We start from the raw sequence: 12,579 nt of genomic DNA, 5'->3' as shown, positions 1-12,579 counted from the left end.
TAAAAAAATTGGTATTCTATACACAGGTGGTATATCTTGCAACACAGATAGGCTACTCCACTGACTAACACACTCTGCAATAGGCCAAAAAGGATTAGCTTTGCTAGATTCAGCCAAATGCTGTGAAAAAAACTTGCACAGCACTGGCACAGACCTGCCTGGCAAGAACTGATAGGAACTTATGTAACCTAGTCCTGAAAAGGACTCCAATTACAATTAGTCTTTACTCCCACAACCTATCTATTTAAGAGCACAGACCTCCCTGATAAAAGTCGTAGGAAATGCTGTAACCTAGTCCTTAAAAGGACTGCAATCACAACTATTCCCTACTCCCAAGCTATCTGTATATTTGTGCGAAAATTGGCTTGAAATTAACAAGGTATAGCGCACACAGCAACAGCGGTGCCGTCTAACACGCAGCTGCAGCAGTGAGAAAATGGTGGCGACGGGGAAAATGGCTTGGTCTTATAGGGCAAGGACATGTGACATACACTGCCAATGACACATGCCCTTGCTTGTGTGAAAAAAAGCACTTCGCTCCGTGTGTGCGCTGCTGATAGGCTGACAGATTGCACCTCCCCACTGCAAATGCGGGAAAGAGAAAAAAAAATGGAGATCTTCATTGTTCCTGCAGAGATCCATCCCCTGCCCCTCCCCCCACCCCGCTGTACACTCAAACTGCGTATTAACATTAATTTTCATCATTACTGAGAAAAAATCCAGTTATGATTTTGGTGCACGAACAGTTATCGAACATAACCTCGAACAGCCGAATTTTTCTCAAATTGTTCGTGTTCGCCGAACGGCTCGAACACCGCCCAAAACAGCTCGAATTTGAGATTGGCGAACAGTTCGAGTAGAACAACGCTCATCTCTAGTCAGGACAACTAGGGTTAGCGTCAGGACAACTAGGGTTAGAGTCAGGACAACTAGGGTTAGCGTCAGGACAACTAGGGTTAGCGTCAGGACAACTAGGGTTAGCGTCAGGACAAGTAGGGTTAGCGTCAGGACAACTAGGGTTAGCGTCAGGACAACTAGGGTTAGCGTCAGGACAACTAGGGTTAGCGTCAGGACAAGTAGGGTTAGCGTCAGGACAACTAGGGTTAGCGTCAGGACAACTAGGGATAGCGTCAGGAAAACTAGGGTTAGCGTCAGGACAAGTAGGGTTAGCGTCAGGACAAGTAGGCTTAGCGTCAGGACAACTAGGGTTAGCGTCAGGACAAGTAGGGTTAGCGTCAGGACAAGTAGGGTTAGCGTCAGGAAAACTAGGGTTAGCGTCAGGACAACTAGAGTTAGCGTCAGGACAACTAGGGTTAGCGTCAGGACAACTAGGGTTAGCGTCAGGACAAGTAGGGTTAGCGTCAGGTCAAGTAGGGTTAGCGTCAGGGCAAGTAGGGTTAGCGTCAGGACAACTAGGGTTAGCGTCAGGACAACTAGGGTTAGCGTCAGGACTACTAGGGTTAGCGTCAGGACAAGTAGGGTTAGCGTCAGGACAACTAGGGTTAGCGTCAGGATAACTAGGGTTAGCGTCAGGACAAGTAGGGTTAGCGTCAGGACAACTAGGGTTAGCGTCAGGACAAGTAGGGTTAGCATCAGGACAAGTAGGGTTAGCGTGAGGACAAGTAGGGTTAGCGTCAGGACAACTAGGGTTAGCGTCAGGACAACTAGGGTTAGCGTCAGGACAACTAGGGTTAGCATCAGGACAAGTAGGGTTAGCGTCAGGACAACTAGGGTTAGCGTCAGGACAACTAGGGTTAGCGTCAGGACAAGTAATGTTAGCGTCAGGACAAGTAGGGTTAGCGTCAGGACAACTAGGGTTAGCGTCAGGACAACTAGGGTTAGCGTCAGGACAACTAGGGTTAGCGTCAGGACAACTAGGGTTAGCGTCAGGACAAGTAGGGTTAGTGTCAGGACAAGAAGGGTTAGCGTCAGGACAACTAGGTTTAACGTCAGGACAAGTAGGGTTAGCGTCAGGACAAGTAGGGTTAGCGTCAGGACAACTAGGGTTAGCGTCAGGACAAGTAGGGTTAGCGTCAGGACAACTAGGGTTAGCGTCAGGACAACTAGGGTTAGCGTCAGGACAACTAGGGTTAGCGTCAGGACAAGTAGGGTTAGCGTCAGGACAAGTAGGGTTAGCATCAGGACAAGTAGGGTTAGGGTCAGGACAAGTAGGGTTAGCGTCAGGACAACTAGGGTTAGCGTCAGGACAACTAGGGTTAGCGTCAGGACAACTAGGGTTAGCGTCAGGACAACTAAGTTTAGCATCAGGACAACTAGGGATAGCGTCAGGACAACTAGGGTTAGCATCAGGACAACTAGGGTTAGCATCAGGACAACTAGGGTTAGCATCAGGACAACTAGGGTTAGCGTCAGGACAACTAGGGTTAGCGTCAGGACAACTAGGGTTATCGTCAGGACAACTAGGGTTAGCGTCAAGACAAGTAGGGCTAGCGTCAGGACAACTAGGGTTAGCGTCAGGACAACTAGGGTTAGCGTCAGGACAACTAGGGTTAGCGTCAGGACAACTAGGGTTAGCGTCAGGACAAGTAGGGTTAGAGTCAGGACAAGTAGGGTTAGCGTCAGGACAAGTAGGGTTAGCGTCAGGACAAGTAGGGTTAGCGTCAGGACAAGTAGGGTTAGCGTCAGGACAAGTAGGGTTAGCGTCAGGACAACTAGGGTTAGCGTCAAGACAACTAGGGTTAGCGTCAGGACAACTAGGGTTAGCGTCAGGACAACTAGGGTTAGCGTCAGGACAAGTAGGGTTAGCGTCAGGACAAGTAGGGTTAGCGTCAGGACAACTAGGGTTAGCGTCAGGACAACTAGGGTTAGCGTCAGGACAACTAGGGTTAGCGTCAGGACAACTAGGGTTAGCGTCAGGACAACTAGGGTTAGCCTCAGGACAACTAGGGTTAGCGTCAGGACAACTAGGGTTAGCGTCAGGACAAGTAGGGTTAGCGTCAGGACAACTAGGGTTAGAGTCAGGACAACTAGGGTTAGCGTCAGGACAACTAGGGTTAGCGTCAGGACAAGTAGGGTTAGAGTCAGGACAAGTAGGGTTAGCGTCAGGACAAGTAGGGTTAGCGTCAGGACAAGTAGGGTTAGCGTCAGGACAAGTAGGGTTAGCGTCAGGACAACTAGGGTTAGCGTCAAGACAACTAGGGTTAGCGTCAGGACAACTAGGGTTAGCGTCAGGACAACTAGGGTTAGCGTCAGGACAAGTAGGGTTAGCGTCAGGACAAGTAGGGTTAGCGTCAGGACAAGTAGGGTTAGCGTCAGGACAACTAGGGTTAGCGTCAGGACAACTAGGGTTAGCGTCAAGACAAGTAGGGCTAGCATCAGGACAACTAGGGTTAGCGTCAGGACAACTAGGGTTAGCGTCAGGACAACTAGGGTTAGCGTCAGGACAACTAGGGTTAGCATCAGGACAACTAGGGTTAGCGTCAGGACAACTAGGGTTAGCGTCAGGACAAGTAGGGTAAGAGTCAGGACAAGTAGGGTTAGCGTCAGGACAAGTAGGGTTAGCGTCAGGACAAGTAGGGTTAGCGTCAGGACAAGTAGAGTTAGCGTCAGAACAAGTAGGGTTAGCGTCAGGACAACTAGGGTTAGCGTCAGGACAACTAGGGTTATCGTCAGGACAACTAGGGTTAGCGTCAAGACAAGTAGGGCTAGCGTCAGGACAACTAGGGTTAGCGTCAGGACAACTAGGGATAGCGTCAGGACAACTAGGGTTAGCGTCAGGACAACTAGGGTTAGCGTCAGGACAAGTAGGGTTAGAGTCAGGACAAGTAGGGTTAGCGTCAGGACAAGTAGGGTTAGCGTCAGGACAAGTAGGGTTAGCGTCAGGACAAGTAGGGTTAGCGTCAGGACAACTAGGGTTAGCGTCAAGACAACTAGGGTTAGCGTCAGGACAACTAGGGTTAGCGTCAGGACAACTAGGGTTAGCGTCAGGACAAGTAGGGTTAGCGTCAGGACAAGTAGGGTTAGCGTCAGGACAAGTAGGGTTAGCGTCAGGACAACTAGGGTTAGCGTCAGGACAACTAGGGTTAGCGTCAGGACAACTAGGGTTAGCGTCAGGACAACTAGGGTTAGCGTCAGGACAACTAGGATTAGCCTCAGGACAACTAGGGTTAGCGTCAGGACAACTAGGGTTAGCGTCAGGACAAGTAGGGTTAGCGTCAGGACAACTAGGGTTAGCGTCAGGACAACTAGGGTTAGAGTCAGGACAAGTAGGGTTAGCGTCAGGACAAGTAGGGTTAGCGTCAGGACAAGTAGGGTTAGCGTCAGGACAAGTAGGGTTAGCGTCAGGACAAGTAGGGTTAGCGTCAGGACAACTAGGGTTAGCGTCAAGACAACTAGGGTTAGCGTCAGGACAACTAGGGTTAGCGTCAGGACAAGTAGGGTTAGCGTCAGGACAAGTAGGGTTAGCGTCAGGACAAGTAGGGTTAGCGTCAGGACAACTAGGGTTAGCGTCAGGACAACTAGGGTTAGCGTCAGGACAACTAGGGTTAGCGTCAGGACAACTAGGGTTAGCCTCAGGACAACTAGGGTTAGCGTCAGGACAACTAGGGTTAGCGTCAGGACAAGTAGGGTTAGCGTCAGGACAAGTAGGGTTAGCGTCAGGACAACTAGGGTTAGCGTCAGGACAACTAGGGTTAGCGTCAGGACAACTAGGGTTAGCGTCAAGACAACTAGGGTTAGCGTCAGGACAACTAGGGTTAGCGTCAGGACAACTAGGGTTAGCGTCAGGACAAGTAGGGTTAGCGTCAGGACAAGTAGGGTTAGCAACAGGACAAGTAGGGTTAGGGTCAGGACAAGTAGGGTTAGCGTCAGGACAACTAGGGTTAGCGTCAGGACAACTAGGGTTAGCGTCAGGACAACTAGGGTTAGCGTCAGGACAACTAGGGTTAGCGTCAGGACAACTAGGGTTAGCGTCAGGACAACTAAGGTTAGCGTCAGGACAACTAGGGTTAGCGTCAGGACAACTAGGGTTAGCATCAGGACAACTAGGGTTAGCATCAAGACAACTAGGGTTAGCATCAGGACAACTAGGGTTAGCGTCAGGACAACTAGGGTTAGCGTCAGGACAACTAGGGTTAGCGTCAAGACAAGTAGGGCTAGCATCAGGACAACTAGGGTTAGCGTCAGGACAACTAGGGTTAGCGTCAGGACAACTAGGGTTAGCGTCAGGACAACTAGGGTTAGCATCAGGACAACTAGGGTTAGCGTCAGGACAACTAGGGTTAGCGTCAGGACAAGTAGGGTAAGAGTCAGGACAAGTAGGGTTAGCGTCAGGACAAGTAGGGTTAGCGTCAGGACAAGTAGGGTTAGCGTCAGAACAAGTAGGGTTAGCGTCAGGACAACTAGGGTTAGCGTCAAGACAACTAGGGTTAGCGTCAGGACAACTAGGGTTAGCGTCAGGACAAGTAGGGTTAGCGTCAGGACAAGTAGGGTTAGCGTCAGGACAAGTAGGGTTAGCGTCAGGACAACTAGGGTTAGCGTCAGGACAACTAGGGTTAGCCTCAGGACAACTAGGGTTAGCGTCAGGACAACTAGGGTTAGCGTCAGGACAAGTAGGGTTAGCGTCAGGACAAGTAGGGTTAGCGTCAGGACAACTAGGGTTAGCGTCAGGACAACTAGGGTTAGCGTCAGGACAACTAGGGTTAGCGTCAGGACAACTAGGGTTAGCGTCAGGACAACTAGGGTTAGCGTCAGGACAAGTAGGGTTAGCGTCAGGACAAGTAGAGTTAGCGTCAGGACAACTAGGGTTAGCGTCAGGACAACTAGGGTTAGCGTCAGGACAAGTAGGGTTAGCGTCAGGACAACTAGGGTTAGCGTCAGGACAACTAGGGTTAGCGTCAGGACAACTAGGGTTAGCGTCAGGACAAGTAGGGTTAGCGTCAGGACAACTAGGGTTAGCGTCAGGACAAGTAGGGTTAGCGTCAGGACAAGTAGGGTTAGCGTCAGGACAACTAGGGTTAGCGTCAGGACAAGTAGGGTTAGCGTCAGGACAAGTAGGGTTAGCGTCAGGACAAGTAGGGTTAGCATCAGGACAAGTAGGGTTAGCGTCAGGACAACTAGGGTTAGCGTCAGGACAACTAGGGTTAGCGTCAGGACAACTAGGGATAGCGTCAGGACAACTAGGGTTAGCGTCAGGACAACTAGGGTTAGCGTCAGGACAAGTAGGGTTAGCGTCAGGACAAGAAGGGTTAGCGTCAGGACAACTAGGTTTAACGTCAGGACAAGTAGGGTTAGCGTCAGGACAAGTAGGGTTAGCGTCAGGACAACTAGGGTTAGCGTCAGGACAAGTAGGGTTAGCGTCAGGACAACTAGGGTTAGCGTCAGGACAACTAGGGTTTGCGTCAGGACAACTAGGGTTAGCGTCAGGACAAGTAGGGTTAGCGTCAGGACACTTAGGGTTTGCATCAGGACAAGTAGGGTTAGGGTCAGGACAAGTATGGTTAGCGTCAGGACAACTAGGGTTAGCGTCAGGACAACTAGGGTTAGCGTCAGGACAACTAGTGTTAGCGTCAGGACAACTAAGGTTAGCGTCAGGACAACTAGGGTTAGCGTCAGGACAACTAGGGTTAGCATCAGGACAGCTAGGGTTAGCATCAGGACAACTAGGGTTAGCATCAGGACAACTAGGGTTAGCGTCAGGACAACTAGGGTTAGCGTCAGGACAACTAGGGTTAGCGTCAGGACAACTAGGGTTAGCGTCAAGACAAGTAGGGCTAGCGTCAGGACAACTAGGGTTAGCGTCAGGACAACTAGGGTTAGCGTCAGGACAACTAGGGTTAGCGTCAGGACAACTAGGGTTAGCGTCAGGACAACTAGGGTTAGCGTCAGGACAAGTAGGGTTAGAGTCAGGACAAGTAGGGTTAGCGTCAGGACAAGTAGGGTTAGCGTCAGGACAAGTAGGGTTAGCGTCAGGACAAGTAGGGTTAGCGTCAGGACAACTAGGGTTAGCGTCAGGACAACTAGGGTTAGCATCAGGACAAGTAGGGTTAGCGTCAGGACAAGAAGGGTTAGCGTCAGGACAACTAGGTTTAACGTCAGGACAAGTAGGGTTAGCGTCAGGACAAGTAGGGTTAGCGTCAGGACAAGTAGGGTTAGCGTCAGGACAAGTAGGGTTAGCATCAGGACAACTAGGGTTAGCGTCAGGACAACTAGGGTTAGCGTCTGGACAACTAGGGTTAGCGTCAGGACAACTAGGGTTAGCGTCAGGACAACTAGGGTTAGCGTCAGCACAACTAGGGTTAGCGTCAGGACAAGTAGGGGTAGCGTCAGGACAAGTAGGGGTAGCGTCAGGACAACTAGGGTTAGCGTCAGGACAACTAGGGTTAGCGTCAGGACAACTAGGGTTAGCGTCAGGACAACTAGGGTTAGCGTCAGGCCAACTAGGGTTAGCGTCAGGACAACTAGGGTTAGCGTCAGGACAACTAGGGTTAGCGTCAGGACAACTAGGGATAGCGTCAGGACAAGTAGGGTTAGCGTCAGGACAACTAGGGTTAGCGTCAGGACAACTAGGGTTAGCGTCAGGACAAGTAGGGTTAGCGTCAGGACAACTAGGGTTAGCGTCAGGACAAGTAGGGTTAGCGTCAGGACAACTAGGGTGAGCGTCAGGACAACTAGGGTTAGCGTCAGGACAACTAGGGTTAGCGTCAGGACAACTAGGGTTAGCGTCAGGACAAGTAGGGTTAGAGTCAGGACAAGTAGGGTTAGCGTCAGGACAAGTAGGGTTAGCGTCAGGACAAGTAGGGTTAGCGTCAGGACAAGTAGGGTTAGCGTCAGGACAACTATGGTTAGCGTCAGGACAACTAGGGTTAGCGTCAGGACAACTAGGGTTAGCGTCAGGACAAGTAGGGTTAGCGTCAGGACAACTAGGGTTAGCGTCAGGACAACTAGGGTTAGCGTCAGGACAACTAGGGTTAGCGTCAGGACAACTAGGGTTAGCGTCAGGACAACTAGGGTTAGCATCAGGACAACTAGGGTTAGCCTCAGGACAACTAGGGTTAGCGTCAGGACAACTAGGGTTAGCGTCAGGACAAGTAGGGTTAGCGTCAGGACAAGTAGGGTTGGCGTCAGGACAAGTAGGGTTAGCGTCAGGACAACTAGGGTTAGCGTCAGGACAACTAGGGTAAGCGTCAGGACAAGTAGGGTTAGCGTCAGGACAAGTAGGGTTAGCATCAGGACAAGTAGGGTTAGGGTCAGGACAAGTAGGGTTAGCGTCAGGACAACTAGGGTTAGCGTCAGGACAACTAGGGTTAGCGTCAGGACAACTAGGGTTAGCGTCAGGACAACTAGGGTTAGCATCAGGACAACTAGGGTTAGCATCAGGACAACTAGGGTTAGCGTCAGGACAACTAGGGTTAGCGTCAGGACAACTAGGGTTAGCGTCAGGACAACTAGGGTTAGCGTCAAGACAAGTAGGGCTAGCATCAGGACAACTAGTGTTAGCGTCAGGACAACTAGGGTTAGCGTCAGGACAAGTAGGGTAAGAGTCAGGACAAGTAGGGTTAGCGTCAGGACAAGTAGGGTTAGCGTCAGGACAAGTAGGGTTAGCGTCAGGACAAGTAGGGTTAGCGTCAGGACAAGTAGGGTTAGCGTCAGGACAACTAGGGTTAGCGTCAAGGCAACTAGGGTTAGCGTCAGGACAACTAGGGTTAGCGTCAGGACAAGTAGGGTTAGCGTCAGGACAAGTAGGGTTAGCGTCAGGACAAGTAGGGTTAGCGTCAGGACAAGTAGGGTTAGCGTCAGGACAACTAGGGTTAGCGTCAAGACAACTAGGGTTAGCGTCAGGACAACTAGGGTTAGCGTCAGGACAACTAGGGTTAGCGTCAGGACAACTAGGGTTAGCGTCAGGACAACTAAGGTTAGCGTCAGGACAACTAGGGTTAGCGTCAGGACAACTAGGGTTAGCATCAGGACAGCTAGGGTTAGCATCAGGACAACTAGGGTTAGCATCAGGACAACTAGGGTTAGCGTCAGGACAACTAGGGTTAGCGTCAGGACAACTAGGGTTAGCGTCAGGACAACTAGGGTTAGCGTCAAGACAAGTAGGGCTAGCGTCAGGACAACTAGGGTTAGCGTCAGGACAACTAGGGTTAGCGTCAGGACAACTAGGGTTAGCGTCAGGACAACTAGGGTTAGCGTCAGGACAAGTAGGGTTAGAGTCAGGACAAGTAGGGTTAGCGTCAGGACAAGTAGGGTTAGCGTCAGGACAAGTAGGGTTAGCGTCAGGACAAGTAGGGTTAGCGTCAGGACAACTAGGGTTAGCGTCAGGACAACTAGGGTTAGCATCAGGACAAGTAGGGTTAGCGTCAGGACAAGAAGGGTTAGCGTCAGGACAACTAGGTTTAACGTCAGGACAAGTAGGGTTAGCGTCAGGACAAGTAGGGTTAGCGTCAGGACAAGTAGGGTTAGCGTCAGGACAAGTAGGGTTAGCATCAGGACAACTAGGGTTAGCGTCAGGACAACTAGGGTTAGCGTCTGGACAACTAGGGTTAGCGTCAGGACAACTAGGGTTAGCGTCAGGACAACTAGGGTTAGCGTCAGCACAACTAGGGTTAGCGTCAGGACAAGTAGGGGTAGCGTCAGGACAAGTAGGGGTAGCGTCAGGACAACTAGGGTTAGCGTCAGGACAACTAGGGTTAGCGTCAGGACAACTAGGGTTAGCGTCAGGACAACTAGGGTTAGCGTCAGGCCAACTAGGGTTAGCGTCAGGACAACTAGGGTTAGCGTCAGGACAACTAGGGTTAGCGTCAGGACAACTAGGGATAGCGTCAGGACAAGTAGGGTTAGCGTCAGGACAACTAGGGTTAGCGTCAGGACAACTAGGGTTAGCGTCAGGACAAGTAGGGTTAGCGTCAGGACAACTAGGGTTAGCGTCAGGACAAGTAGGGTTAGCGTCAGGACAACTAGGGTGAGCGTCAGGACAACTAGGGTTAGCGTCAGGACAACTAGGGTTAGCGTCAGGACAACTAGGGTTAGCGTCAGGACAAGTAGGGTTAGAGTCAGGACAAGTAGGGTTAGCGTCAGGACAAGTAGGGTTAGCGTCAGGACAAGTAGGGTTAGCGTCAGGACAAGTAGGGTTAGCGTCAGGACAACTATGGTTAGCGTCAGGACAACTAGGGTTAGCGTCAGGACAACTAGGGTTAGCGTCAGGACAAGTAGGGTTAGCGTCAGGACAACTAGGGTTAGCGTCAGGACAACTAGGGTTAGCGTCAGGACAACTAGGGTTAGCGTCAGGACAACTAGGGTTAGCATCAGGACAACTAGGGTTAGCCTCAGGACAACTAGGGTTAGCGTCAGGACAACTAGGGTTAGCGTCAGGACAAGTAGGGTTAGCGTCAGGACAAGTAGGGTTGGCGTCAGGACAAGTAGGGTTAGCGTCAGGACAACTAGGGTTAGCGTCAGGACAACTAGGGTAAGCGTCAGGACAAGTAGGGTTAGCGTCAGGACAAGTAGGGTTAGCATCAGGACAAGTAGGGTTAGGGTCAGGACAAGTAGGGTTAGCGTCAGGACAACTAGGGTTAGCGTCAGGACAACTAGGGTTAGCGTCAGGACAACTAGGGTTAGCGTCAGGACAACTAGGGTTAGCATCAGGACAACTAGGGTTAGCATCAGGACAACTAGGGTTAGCGTCAGGACAACTAGGGTTAGCGTCAGGACAACTAGGGTTAGCGTCAGGACAACTAGGGTTAGCGTCAAGACAAGTAGGGCTAGCATCAGGACAACTAGGGTTAGCGTCAGGACAACTAGGGTTAGCGTCAGGACAAGTAGGGTAAGAGTCAGGACAAGTAGGGTTAGCGTCAGGACAAGTAGGGTTAGCGTCAGGACAAGTAGGGTTAGCGTCAGGACAAGTAGGGTTAGCGTCAGGACAAGTAGGGTTAGCGTCAGGACAACTAGGGTTAGCGTCAAGGCAACTAGGGTTAGCGTCAGGACAACTAGGGTTAGCGTCAGGACAAGTAGGGTTAGCGTCAGGACAAGTAGGGTTAGCGTCAGGACAAGTAGGGTTAGCGTCAGGACAAGTAGGGTTAGCGTCAGGACAACTAGGGTTAGCGTCAAGACAACTAGGGTTAGCGTCAGGACAACTAGGGTTAGCGTCAGGACAACTAGGGTTAGCGTCAGGACAACTAGGGTTAGCGTCAGGACAAGTAGGGTTAGCGTCAGGACAACTAGGGTTAGCGTCAGGACAACTAGGGTTAGCGTCAGGACAACTAGGGTTAGCGTCAGGACAACTAGGTTTAGCGTCAGGACAACTAGGGTTAGCGTCAGGACAAGTAGGGTTAGCGTCAGGACAAGTAGAGTTAGCGTCAGGACAACTAGGGTTAGCGTCAGGACAACTAGGGTTAGCGTCAGGACAACTAGGGTTAGCGTCAGGACAACTAGGGTTAGCGTCAGGACAACTAGGGTTAGCGTCAGGACAAGTAGGGTTAGCGTCAGGACAACTAGGGTTAGCGTCAGGACAAGTAGGGTTAGCGTCAGGACAACTAGGGTGAGCGTCAGGACAACTAGGGTTAGCGTCAGGACAACTAGGGTTAGCGTCAGGACAACTAGGGTTAGCGTCAGGACAACTAGGGTTAGCGTCAGGACAACTAGGGTTAGCGTCAGGACAACTAGGGTTAGCGTCAGGACAACTAGGGTTAGCGTCAGGACAAGTAGGGTTAGCGTCAGGACAACTAGGGTTAGCGTCAGGACAACTAGGGTTAGCGTCAGGACAACTAGGTTTAGCGTCAGGACAACTAGGGTTAGCGTCAGGACAAGTAGGGTTAGCGTCAGGACAAGTAGAGTTAGCGTCAGGACAACTAGGTTTAACGTCAGGACAAGTAGGGTTAGCGTCAGGACAAGTAGGGTTAGCGTCAGGACAACTAGGGTTAGCGTCAGGACAAGTAGGGTTAGCGTCAGGACAACTAGGGTTAGCGTCAGGACAACTAGGGTTAGCGTCAGGACAACTAGGTTTAGCGTCAGGACAACTAGGGTTAGCGTCAGGACAAGTAGGGTTAGCGTCAGGACAAGTAGAGTTAGCGTCAGGACAACTAGGGTTAGCGTCAGGACAACTAGGGTTAGCGTCAGGACAACTAGGGTTAGCGTCAGGACAACTAGGGTTAGCGTCAGGACAAGTAGGGTTAGCGTCAGGACAACTAGGGTTAGCGTCAGGACAACTAGGGTTAGCGTCAGGACAACTAGGGTTAGCGTCAGGACAAGTAGGGTTAGCGTCAGGACAACTAGGGTTAGCGTCAGGACAAGTAGGGTTAGCGTCAGGACAAGTAGGGTTAGCGTCAGGACAACTAGGGTTAGCGTCAGGACAAGTAGGGTTAGCGTCAGGACAAGTAGGGTTAGCGTCAGGACAAGTAGGGTTAGCATCAGGACAAGTAGGGTTAGCGTCAGGACAACTAGGGTTAGCGTCAGGACAACTAGGGTTAGCGTCAGGACAAGTAGGGTTAGCGTCAGGACAAGAAGGGTTAGCGTCAGGACAACTAGGTTTAACGTCAGGACAAGTAGGGTTAGCGTCAGGACAAGTAGGGTTAGCGTCAGGACAAGTAGGGTTAGCGTCAGGACAAGTAGGGTTAGCGTCAG

Source organism: Phyllobates terribilis, unplaced genomic scaffold (assembly GCF_046119375.1).
Source record: "Phyllobates terribilis strain yellow unplaced genomic scaffold, ASM4611937v1 Scaffold_3__8_contigs__length_932513732, whole genome shotgun sequence".
NCBI lineage: Eukaryota > Metazoa > Chordata > Amphibia > Anura > Dendrobatidae > Phyllobates > Phyllobates terribilis.
This window is presented reverse-complemented; position numbering follows the sequence as displayed.